Source organism: Gouania willdenowi, chromosome 17 (assembly GCF_900634775.1).
Source record: "Gouania willdenowi chromosome 17, fGouWil2.1, whole genome shotgun sequence".
NCBI lineage: Eukaryota > Metazoa > Chordata > Actinopteri > Blenniiformes > Gobiesocidae > Gouania > Gouania willdenowi.
This window is the reverse complement of record NC_041060.1, coordinates 18,820,802-18,832,576: the sequence shown is the minus strand read 5'-3', so window position 1 is coordinate 18,832,576 and position 11,775 is coordinate 18,820,802. Positions and strand designations below refer to the sequence as shown.

The 11,775-nt window shown below is 38.1% G+C and overlaps 1 protein-coding gene across 14 annotated transcripts in view; it reads left to right on the top strand.

The window, feature by feature from the left end:
• The first annotated feature begins 269 nt into the window (after positions 1-269).
• LOC114479121 (rho GTPase-activating protein 12-like) overlaps positions 270-11,775 on the top strand; it is a 59,764-nt gene continuing 48,258 nt past the window's right edge. For 6 of the 14 annotated variants that reach the window (XM_028472618.1, XM_028472620.1, XM_028472615.1 and 3 more), the window contains exon 1: positions 272-467. The gene's annotated coding sequence lies outside the window, so the exon portion shown is untranslated. Of the gene's footprint in view, positions 468-11,775 lie in introns of all 14 variants that reach the window. The other 8 variants (XM_028472617.1, XM_028472614.1, XM_028472610.1 and 5 more) reach the window with 4 other exon arrangements.

Sequence of the window (11,775 nt, the reverse complement as noted above, 5' to 3'; positions counted from 1 at the left end):
CGCTGACTCACTTTAACGTCCAACGTACCTGAAGGGCACGGGTCATAGAGTAAACCCTGGAAGAGCTCTCACTCCTCTCAGAATGTATACACTTCATTAACATACTAAAACGACGGGAATACTTTATAAACATGAAATCAAACGAACAAAAGAGTGTTAATATATATTATTAAACTATTAAACCAAAATAAAGTTTTTGCTGGGAATGACACAAACCGGTAAATCTGTTTCTGAAATGGCCGTGTGTGATACATCGTGTTAATAGAGGATCTTTGAATGGAGGTAGTTGCCGAAGTTGTGATCGCTGGGCAGAGAGAGAGAGACTGAGCTGGAGAAACCGGGATCGACAGGAGACACCGACCCCACTGCACTGCCAGTGTGAGCCGCTTCTAAAGGACACCGTACCCAGGTTTAAAGCCCAGGATTCCCGGAGGACTGAAGTGTGTGAGCCCCGCTGTAGGAGAAAGGTAAAAGTATGGATACTTCACTTGGCAGCGGGACACTGAGGAATGTTGGAACCACAAAGCTAATTAGCATGGCTAACGTTAGCGGCCAAACTTCCTGCTTGGATTATATTACACGAAAATATGCTTTTCACTTCCTTCCTTCGTGAGAGTTTAGATAATTTCTTCTAAAAGTGTTTAATTGTTGAAGAAAGAAGCTGAGAAGTTAACAGCTTCTTTACTCCCTGTGGGAAAAAGTAGTTCCATGGGGAAAACTACGCTATTTACTTTTCTACAAGTTTGTTGTTATTTCTTTTGGCGTTATGAAGCCAGACAGATACGATTGATATAATCCGGTGTTGCTTTACTGATGTAGACTTATATAAACTAGTCAATGAATCTTAATTGTCATGTTAATGGATATAATCAGTGGTTGGGTTGCACTTTAACTTAAAAACAAGTTGATAAATGTCAACAGCTGCACTAACAATATGGTTCAGTTAAAAATCATACGTGAATCCTAATATCATCCCCCCCCCCAAAAAAAAATAAAAAAAATAAAAAAAAATAAAAAAAATATAGAAATTCAAAGAAAAGATGTAAAAATTGTCAATTTAATAATAAAAGTGTATTCTGTAATAACATCATTAAATACTGAAGAAAACTGAAGCATAACATTTCTGTTTCCTTTTATAACAAGTACAAATAGCTGTCTTTATGGTTTCCGTCATAATAAATTAACTATTTTCATTTATTTTGATTATTTTATCTGATTTTAGTGGTTAGTTTTTGCCAATTCAATGCTTCCATTTTAGGTGCTTATGAATGTGTGTCTTAGGTCTTCTCAACACACCTGGATCTGATAAGTTATCAGCCCTTTAGCTGTGTTGGATGAGGGCGATATCCAAAACATGCTTTACTTTTGCCCTCCGGGAGCTTGTTTGGACTCAGATCATTTAGAACTACATGCACAGTTACTGCTTCTATCGTTCCATCCACCCACAATGAATAAGATACATAGAGGGTTTTCATGGCGCTTCATCAACCCAGAAGTCGCCATATTGGAAGTACTCGGCAGGTAAACAAAGTGCACGCACACAAGCAAATCCCAAATTTCAAGAGGAAATGGTGAAATATTGCTATGTTTTTGGCTGTACCAGTTGGTCAGACCATGCTAAACATTTGGAGTTATATAGACTTTTTAAACTTATAACAAATCAGGGAGAACAATGTCAAAAATCATCAGAGGAAAGGAGGCGCTTGTGGCTAGCAAAGCTAAACCAGGAAATACGAGGCAAAAATCTGAAGGTTAGGTTGTGTTATTAAGGTTGATTAAAGACGTTATTGCATTACATACTTCGGCCTTCACAACACATCTGTTGTTGATGACTTGATACTGCATCTCCCTCACCCATCCACACACCATCTGGTTATAGGCCTCCAAACTTTTATAAGATTGAAGGTGTTATGCTGTCTATGGGCTTGGTGAGAAAACCAGGTAGTTGACGATATCAGGATACATAATAGATGGAAGACTCTCCGGGTTGTCCTTGATCTAAGACGAGGTAGCCAACTCGTATGGATCTGCACGACCAATAAAGCGTATCTTTTTTAAATATTGTGCCCTTTCCTGCGGACCGAGTGCTTTCCTGTATGCCTTTGCATCTATAATGCCCTTTGAGGAGCTTTTCTGTGGTTTATCCATCGCAGTTTTTTCCTCTGAGTGCCTCCAACATGGCCGCGCATTCCGGATTACTGCCCAGAACCTGACGTCGGTGAAAACCCTCAATAATACAGAAAGATAAAGACCAGATTTTAATTCGTGCTTAAAAGAAAATAAATATTTTATCATTGAGAATGATATTTTTCTGTCATAAGATTTGCAAATATCTTCTCAGTTTAAGATAACCAGGGGTTGTTTGATTTTCAGATGTTGAAGCCAAAAGTGCCTACAACAATAGTATTGTAAATGAAAGGATTTATTTGCAAGAGACAGTAATCCAATTTGGGAATGTAGTTGGCGTGCTAAAGTATGGGAAACAAACTCAAGGACCCTCAAGGGTTGTTTACCTTTGCAGTGTTGACTTCACCGTTAATTTGTTACACTAAGTGTTTACCAATTCGATGGAAGGTTGTAAATTGTGCCTGTGAGCTTGCAGTAAGGAAGTAGAATGAGAGCGAGATGGCAACTTAGTGCAAATATCAAGCTCTTTACTGATTTAGGCATTGTTTTTCAAACAGTGATGGGGTTATTAAGTCATACGTAAAGAGTTATTTATATCAGAATATGTATGGGGGGGGGGGGGGGGGGGGTGTACAGCATAGCCATGCATGCTGATAAATAGTTGACTTAACTGGCGTACCGTAGTTTTGTATGAAGATTGACAATGACTTGAGATATTTGCAAAATGTTTTCAGGTTTCAGTGACAATATTAAGTTTTTCTTCAATAACAGGTCATTTCTTTTATATAATTTTAAAAGACGTAACAAAAAACTTAAATAACAGCAAAGCATAACAACAAGTTACATGTATTCTGTTTTTTTATTTTGCAGAAAGGCTGTACTTGAATTACCTTAACCGTAGCATAACTTAGCACCTGCATTGCTTTGCCCCATGGAATTAAATTCAGAGGGTCCAGCTCTGATAGTGGGGTCTCCTAACCCTCTTCCCCTGGTCAGGGGTCTGCAACCTTTACTCAACAAGGAACCATTTAACCTCATCTCACCCGGATTAAAGTCCTCCTGGAGCCGAAAAAATACCTTCTCAATGAAGACAATACAGTGTATTAAAATCTATACAGTTAAAATGATATAGAATAATGTTTGATTTGATTTATATTGATCATGTAAATAGAAGCAGTTTAAAATAAAATAAATTGACATAAAGAAATAAAACAGTATCTTGCATCTTCAAATTCTTACATATTTGAGTTTACATGAACACAATGTTATATATGTAAGATTGTTTTAGTTAATGTATTAACTTAAAGTAACTTGAATTTGATAACGCATGATCATGCCGGTCAACACATGCTAATTGCTAATTTCTTATCTCCATGTTAAGCATACATAATTAACCAGCACAATGGTGATTAAATGAATCTGTCCCCACACAATTAAAATATTTATTTTCTTCCAGAATAGTGTTTTTGTTAGTTTAGTTATCTTACCAGGGATTTAAAACTTAAGGTTAGCCACTGGTGCAAGGACAGTTGATGGTCTGTAGATGTTGCAGGAGGTGAAGTAGGAAGGTGCTGAGTCATTGGACATCATGCTTTTGTTTGTCATTAATCATTAATAGCCTCTGTAAAAAAAAATAAATAAATATTTATTTCAATAGTTTTTTAAAGCTATAGAGAATCGAAGGATCACATTAGGCCCCAGAACCGCAGGTTGCAGGCCCCTGTAGACCCCTGCTCTTAGAGAACCACAGCTGAACATCTGGCTTGGCATCATAGTCCATCAGTTCTGGTCTCTCCATGCTGATTCTGATGAGCGTGTACGTTCTATCGTTTTTATTGCTGCCCTCAATGTGAGCGCGCACTGAAGGGCCCGTTATGTCTGGCTCTGTTCACGGACCACGCGCACTCCAAAGGAGCACATTGGTGTTTATACTCGGTGCATTCACCGTTGCATTACCCGCAGCCAAGTTGCGTGAGCGTGCACCGTCTGCTCACCAGCAGCACGGAGCGCGGAGCGAGAGAGAGAAGTGCAGTCTGTGGGACGTGACGGAACGCTCGGCCGCTCTGTCCAAAATAAGGTCACCCATACACACTCGCACGAATGCGACCAGATAAAATTTTCACTCGCACACACTGAAAATATACTCGCATATGCGACCATTTTGGTCGCAGTCTCGAGCCCTGTAAGGTGTTGAAGCAGCAGGTGTTTTGTGATCTGATCAATCTTTTGATAAATGACTATTATTTGCCAGCAAATAGACTGTGACATGTTTTTGGAACATAGATAATTGACATTCTAATCCCAATTTATTAAAATTGTCTTTCTTTGACTTTGATGCAGGTTTATCACAATAGATTCATTTCTGATTGGGGGAAATCCTGCTTTTTATACACATACAGTATTCCTTTCTTTGTTCTTGATCTGATTTGTCGACCCTTACAGTGAGCGCTGCAGCTGCTGTGGTTGGTTGATGTGTGACAGATTGTAGTTGAAGTGTCCACACGAGACCTCAGGGAGTTAAGTATGAAGGAAAATTGGGGCAAGAGTCACAAAACTGGGACAGCCTGTGCTGGATTTAAACTGGTATCAGGGCGATGAGGGCCTTTTTTTAGTGTCTCTGCAAATGAAGGTCACATTTGTGCTGTTCATTTTATTACAAATTCTTCTAGCTAAATGTCTGTGCAAATCAGATATGTATGGAAATAAACCCCACATCTTCACTGTCTGGAAGTGGATTAGTGCCAATTTAGATGGAGAAAATAATTTTGGGCAAATCAAGAATGAACTTGAAATGTCGAGATTAAAGTTGAAATTTAATTTGAGAATAAAGTAAAAAAAAATTGATTAAAGTTGAAATTTTAAAAATGAACAATATTGTGAAAAATGGGCCAGTTCACTATATGACAAACAGCAGATCGTGATTTTGATAATAAAAATATTGATGAATGCGTCAAATTATACTTTAAACAAGTTGGGTTTAATGTCAATTCTTTCTGTTTTAGCTCATGAACACAGTGTTGTAATCTCTTTAAGGACTTTGAATAGATTTTGCCAAAAACACCGATTACGGCTATTGAGGAGCCGTACAGAGACAGATTAGTGCCAGTTTTACTGTTGCATATAGTGAATTGGCTCTCGTCTGCTTCCGTAGATTTGACTTTAATAGCAAATTACAATATTGTATTTTGAAATTATTTTTGAAATTTTGACGTGAATCCTGGCTGTTTGATTTTAATCTTCACAATATATTTCAACTTTATTCTCAAAATTCCAATTTTAATCTTAACATATCGACTTTATTCTTGATTTTCCCGAAATATATTTCTCTGTCAAAATTGGTTTTAATCTGCTTTCGTAGCCTAATGCAATGTAAGAGTTTTTCCTACTGATAGAGGACGATAAAGGATTGCATTTGTTAGTCATTTAGTTGCACTGGAAAGGGAACGAGATCAAGGGGACAGCCCATAATGTGTGATTTGGGTGAGATTTTTTTTGTATATATTACCATTGTGTTTAGTTGACCAGACAAAGTAGAACTAAACTATTGAGGTTTAGCAAGAGAGGAATCTAATTACTACAGTATCTTCAGATTTTATATTTACAGTAACTATCTTATCTTTCCAGAACTATTAATACATTACCTTTCAGTCAGCAGTGATGTTGAGCAACAGTAATAAGAAGGAATTGTGAATATAAAAAAAAGCATATTTCTGGGAGCTGTAATGACCTTTGCAGGAATTAACTGACTCCTAGAATAACAAACATGCAAGATCTGCTTGAAATCACTTCCCATCTGAAAGGTATGTTAATTACTGTGTAGTAGAGTTGGGCTGAATGTACCCCTCTTTAGTACTGTATGCATCTTGTATTGATAATATAACAAAGTAGATATTAATGCATAAGAAGCATACTTTTCTTTCAATATTATAAACGGTTAATAATCTCTTTTGGACCGCTTTTACTTCCTGTTTAAATAACTCCTTAATGGGAAAGAGATCAATTTCATGATAAAAGGGAATCTCACTAGCTTCCTCACTATGAATAGTAATGGTCATTGGTTCCCTTCACAATAGGAGATTTGATTTCATTGTGTTTGTCAACTCCTGTCTGAGCTGAGTCAGAATATTTAAGGAGTTGCACTGAAAAAATGCACTTCAAGGTTGTTGCTTTAGGTTTTGCTGAGGCTGGAGAAAAAGTGTGGGTGTGTTTACTACATGTGCTGACAATGGCAAATTCTTTACACACACTTTGGTTCAAACAGTTCCAATCACATCTCTTCCTTCCTGCCTCCCTGTTGCATCTGTTACTGTGCTTTCACTATTTGAATCCTTCTGGCCAGCAGCACACGTCTCTCTATAAATCTTATTACTATCACTTTAAATCAGGGCATTGCGCCTGATATTTGCTGATTGGACAGTGAGAAGATTTGTGTTGTCTGCTAAAGAGCTGTGCTGATGCTGTAGACTAATCTGTGCTGGGATAAGTGAGGGAGACAGCGCTCCTACTTAACCCTTACCTGCGAAGACCTTTTAACATGGGGAGTAATGAGCAGTGATTTAGGGCCGAGTGCACTACACAAGGGACTTGTTTGGCATAGCCTTTCAGTATGATAGCCAAAGTTTGTGTTTAAAAGTGTATGTATGGTAAACAGCGTAGGGGAATCGCAAGGTCACAGGTGTTGTAGGGGGTACGGGCACCCCCCCCACTTCCCCCCCAGAAAATGTTGAAATTTATAACCCTCTGGTGGCCAAATGTTGTGAAGTAAAGTTTGAGTTTTTTTCTTTTTCTTTAATTTTTGTGACTGCCTTACTTTAAAGCTAAAAGTTATTTGTTGAACTGGTGAAGGGTCATATATGGTGTTGGAAAGTTACTCATGCTTGGACATCCACTGATAAATACTTGCAGACACTGAATAGACAAGAAACATTTTATTCAAAAGATTGATTCGAAGACATGCTTTTCAAATTTAAGTTGGGTATCATGTGGGACCCGCAGTAATATTTTATAAAACATATTTGTGCATACGGGTCACTCCATTAGTGTTATTGTGTATATTTTATTTATTTCCTCATTCATAATGAAATTATTTTCAAAAAGAAAAAGCAAAAGAAAAAAATAACCACAATAGTGTTTTTACTGTTTATTATAAACCACTGCTGCTGAATCTGGTTTATTTTATTTCTGATAATGAGTTATTTAAAGTTATGGTTGGTAAATATCTCACTGGCTTACTATAATTAAACCAGATCAAGCTTGATGATTAATTAGTAATTACTATGGATGTAACGATTCACGATACGATTCTCTCACGATTTATTTTACAAAATGGGAATGTAGACAAATTTTTTTTTGGGAAAAAACTAGAAAATACTGTATTATTTTCCTTTTATATTTCATTGTCAAAAGAATCCCTTGATAAACTATTCAAAACAATGCAATTTAACTAAAAATAAATCTTGAATTAAATAAATAAAGGAATAATAGAAATGAAAATGAAGCCTATTAATTTAAATTCTGGTTCTATAGTAAACAATGCAAAACTGCATAATAGTTCTTTTTCTTTTTAAAAGTGCAACTGAAAATGTATTTTGTGCCTTAACAATTGGACTTTAAAAAGAAAAAAAAAACGAATTGCACTGATTTACGTCATATTTGTTTGGACCAGCAGAGGGCGCTGGTAACACAGTGGTCGGTTGGCATACAGATATCTTGCAGTGAAGAAGAGAAGCTATGCTAGCAGACAGAGCTAATAGAAAAACGTGACTTTTACAGATATTCAAGTAATATTACAGATATTCGTTCGGTGCTAAAGGGGTAATGAATCATTTATTAACATGTTTAAGAGTAGAAGGCGGCCAGAAAGAAAGTATTAGCAGACTCCGCCCGCCGCCTACACTTGTACACTTGCCCTCTGCTGGTTAAAAAAAGTACTGCGATTCAATTTTCAGAAAATCGATATCAACCGTGATACCTATGAATCGCTTTTTAACTGCCTTACGATTAATCGTTACATCCCTAGTAATTACTGAGAGCAGTACTAATGGGATATTCTGGTATAAAAATCACAATAGTTACATTACTGCCTAATGAGGCCACTTTTGTCTGTGAACATTTGAAATATAATAAAAAATATTGCGTTTCACAAGTCGGGACGGATGAAGACGACGATGATGACGTAAATGACAGTTGTCGACAAATACATATGTCGGTGACTAATTCTGTTTGTCGACAATGTTGACTAATCGTTGCACCCTTAGTCTAAAGTCCCTGTCACACTTAGCATTGTATGACCACCGATTTTCATCTTATGAAGGCCGATTCTATTTTATTTTTTTTCCACGATTGCTAATCTTTCGTCTGAGATGGTCAAAATTGGACAGTGTACACCCAGCTTAAAAAGAAGACCTGACCCGGCCTGAGCCCGACAGAACACGGGCCGAACCCATCTGACCTGATTGAAGGTGATGTCTCTTTAAGCCCAAACCCATTTCAACCCAACAGCATTCAGATCTGTGCATGCACATGTAGAATGATCCGTTGCAAGTTATAAACATGACAAGCAGCTTCATGTGCTGCTAAATGCTACGTCTGGTTGTATGAAGCACACTATTGTTATTGGATGGTGATTACTGTTACCAAGCGGTTGATGCACACAGGCAACATTGGAGGCAGCTCAGGGTCCTCGGGTAAAGAGGGGAGCATCCGAGCAAATCGGCTGTATTAAATAGACGATGCTTCTGATGTATGCGTTTCTAGGTTATGCAGACTAAAAAGAGAGTTTAAGCAACACAGGCATACCTGGAAGTCCAGGTGTGCAACTATTATTACGACGGTACCAATTATAAAAAGAAAAAACAACAGGAGAGCCCCCTACGCTGGTTAAAACACACTGTAGGAGGCAATATTACGCCGTAGGGGATCGAAATTACACCGTAGGGGCCTCTACCCTCAACTGCGCTTTCGAGAACCCTGGTGAATAGACATAAGGCAACTTTTTTTTAATTTGATCTCACTTTAATGATGATTTTTCATCTGGGAAATTGTGATTCAATGTGTGGATCAATACTGTCTTGTAAAATGATACTGTTTGGTGACTTGAACGCCATGACAGGAGGTGTGGCGTTTCATGTTTAGTGTTAAGGGGTCTTGTCAACAATCTTCAGCAGGAAGTTATTTTTAAGGGAAATTGTGAGACAAAAAGAGCTCAGGGGAAATCTTGTGCCAGGAAATGAAATCTTGTCTGAGCGCTGTGATTACTTCAGTCAAATGTTTCGGTGACTTTGAGCAACTCCCCTGCTGAGAAATGCTCTCAGAGCAGCCTCTGAACAATGAGGCCAGGTGCTGCCCTTTATTTGCTCCTAGTTATTGGTTTCAGAGGACATGGCCTAGGCTGTGGCTGAATGAATTGAAGTCCTGCTCTAAAGTAAGCTTGTTCACCTACCTGACCCTGACTAGTGATGTTCACCCACCTTTAGTCAACATCTATTTACTTTCCCCTATTGCTTTGTCACTGAGAAAAAAGCACAGCAATAAATAATCAAGTTGCATTTCTTCTCAAAACAGACTTATTGTTCATTGTGTGCTTTCACACAGACAGTTCGAGGGATTGCCTGATTGGGTGGGGAAGGCTGAAATTATAAACACCTTGATTTTCCTTTCACAAAGCGCTTTGGAAATAAAGCAATTAGAAAAACCTAATTCATTTACTACAGCTTCTTGTTTGTAAAAGGCATTATTCCACATTCACACAGCCTTGGTGCTACTTTGTGTCTGCCAGTCAGCAATTTCCCCAACTATTTATGTTTGCTATATACTCTTCTCAAGCTGCTGTCCGCTGCTATTTTTACCCAAAATGCACTATTCTCTGACACATTAGGTTCACTTCCGCTTTTTGGGCCGATAGCTGGCACATTTGTAGGACCTCCAATACACTATACTATATACTCTATACTTATACTGGACGCCTGAATAAGCGGGAAAATAATATCCTCAGGGATCACATACCATCCACCCTTCTATCAGGCAGACTGACCCAGGGTTTCCACTGGATACGTCTCCGCTGCGCCACGGCACCAATTTGGTATTTCACTGCTGTCCGCCGTCCGGTAATTCACACTGGTTCCGTTTTGAGTGCGCCGCGGTGCGCTCCGGTTGAACGAGTGTGACGTCACGAGACAAAGCAGTTCTCACAATATTTATATAATCACGCGAGAACACGGTTAAATGTATGTGTTATAAACGCAACAATAAACAGATAAACAGGTCAGTGTTCCTAACGAAGGAGAACAAGAAGGTTGGGCTCTCTGGATTTGTCATAGACACATTTTTTAGCAACAGTTAACAGAGAAGAGATAAAACTGCACCAATAAAACATGAACTAAATCAAAGTTGCTGGCAGTTTACAGTGTAGTTACAGTATGAGAGGAATCAATATAGTGGATGTGAATTTGTTTTTACACATTATGACGTTTTGGTGATGTATTTACTTGAAATATATTCTGAAGTGTTTTATTTTGAAAAGTAACCCGATAATTTATTGCGGAGTACGTGCTTAATTTCCTGTTTAGCTTCATTTGCTCTGTGCGGATTGATGCGTCGTGCTCCGGTGTCCGCCAGAAATAGAAGCCCTGCGTATATCTGGCGGAGGGCACCGGACTACCGTATCTGGGAAGGAGCTGACGCACCGTAGCGGACCCGGTGGAAATTAACACATAGACTCAAATGGAAACCTATCAGCTCTGGTGACGCGGCGGTGACGTTCCGCAGCGGAGCCGCATCCAGTGGAAATTGGGGGTGAGGGTTCACAGAGCATGCACAAACAGACTAAAAACAGTTTCTTCCCTCATGCTGTAGACAATTTGCTAAAAGCACAGCCACAGAAAGTTCAAGGACAAATACATTGTGTCCCAGGTTTTAACTTTGTTTAAAATAAACATGTAATTGTGTTATGTAGATTTGTTTTTTTTAAGTCATATTTGTAGTGTCTTAATGAGATAATTCTTTTTTTTTTTCGGCAGCAGGACAACAGTTGCTCATCAATTAGTATTTAAAAGCATGTTATAACACACAAATGAAAAAGAAAAGTTATAGAAGTGCCATTAAAGTAACAAGAATAGATGAATCCTACACATATTATACACATACAACATGAAGCACTTTTAAAAACAAGATCAATTCTAATGATGTTATGAGACATGACAATTGTTAACACAACATTAGGGATAGACCGATATGGACTTTTTTTAGGGCCGATATCGATTTTTTTTCCATCAACCTTAGCCGATGACCAATACGGACTGACGATTTTCTTGAGTCAATATTTGGAGCCGATACTACTTTTGCTTCCTTAATTTACATCATAAAAATTACACAACGATGACAACAAATGGTACGAGTCTAAATTTTTAAAATAGGAACATTTATCGAAATAACAAAGGTGAGGTAGAAGTAAAAAATATTTAACAAATATTAAAAACAGGTGATGTAGAACAAGTAAAAAATATTTCTGCTCCTGCACTGGCCGATGCTGATACACGTAAAAAACACAAAAAAGCGGCCAAGAATGTCGGCCGAACGATGTATCAGTCTATCACTACACAGCACTAACACAATTCTTGTCTGTGCGAGTTTTCTGATGATCTTCTTTAC